At 32.3% G+C, this 821-nt stretch overlaps 1 protein-coding gene across 2 annotated transcripts in view; it reads left to right on the forward strand.

Moving 5' to 3' along the window:
- Nucleotides 1-20: 20 nt before the first annotated feature.
- Nucleotides 21-821, forward strand: part of LOC107578529 (solute carrier family 25 member 51-like) — a 3,198-nt gene continuing 2,397 nt past the window's right edge. Inside the window, exon 1 of one of the 2 annotated variants that reach the window (XM_016264475.1) lies at nucleotides 21-171. The gene's annotated coding sequence lies outside the window, so the exon portion shown is untranslated. The remainder of the gene's footprint in view (nucleotides 172-821) is intronic. The other variant, XM_016264477.1, reaches the window with a different exon arrangement.

Raw genomic sequence — 821 nt, forward strand, 5'->3', positions numbered from 1 at the left:
AGAGAAAGGAAAAATTGAAATCGCATCATGTGACCCCTTTAAACAGTGAAGGAATCGTTGTCTTGATGTGAAATTTTATTATTCACCTTCATGTCATTTCAGATCCGTGTGACTTTCTTTCTTCCTGGAACACAGCAGGTGATGTTTAGTAACATGACACTGCTCTTTCATGTAAGGCAACAGCAAAAGCACACAGCAAACAGGAACTGTCAAAAAGCACAACAAAACACCTTATATGACTATATGTGCACTATATCTCAAGTCTCATGAAGTAGTTATATATGGAATTTAACATGCTCTCAAATCTTAATTGCTCTGTTGCATTTTTAAACTTGAGCAATTGTGACGCATTTGACATCATTAACATGAAAGTCTGCACAACATATCTTGTGTCCATGTTAAATATATGCTCGCATTGAATAGAAAAGATCAGGGTGAACAGTATTCAAAACATCTTTCTTTGTGTTACACATGAAGTCACACAGATTTGGATTGACATGAGGGGGAGTAAATCATTTTGGTTAAAAAAAATTATCAAATAGATCTCACCATACTTACCCAGTTGATTATTCACATTACATTAAGACAATTGTTTTGCATTACAGGTTTTCTGAATTGTCGTTTAAATATGCAAACAAGGCATTATGTAATTAAATATGCAATAATTTGTATAAATTTCCAGAACAGAAATCTGAACATTGAATAAAGCCAGACTAAAAGTTCTTGTTTAAATTTGAAATGTGTTGACATATTAGAGTTAAAGGTTTTTACAGAAAGGGTTTTGGATTTCTCTTTTTATCACTCATTTAAAAAAAGATAGA

The sequence above is a fragment of the Sinocyclocheilus grahami genome, unplaced genomic scaffold (assembly GCF_001515645.1).
Source record: "Sinocyclocheilus grahami isolate Dianchi unplaced genomic scaffold, SAMN03320097.WGS_v1.1 scaffold10748.1, whole genome shotgun sequence".
NCBI lineage: Eukaryota > Metazoa > Chordata > Actinopteri > Cypriniformes > Cyprinidae > Sinocyclocheilus > Sinocyclocheilus grahami.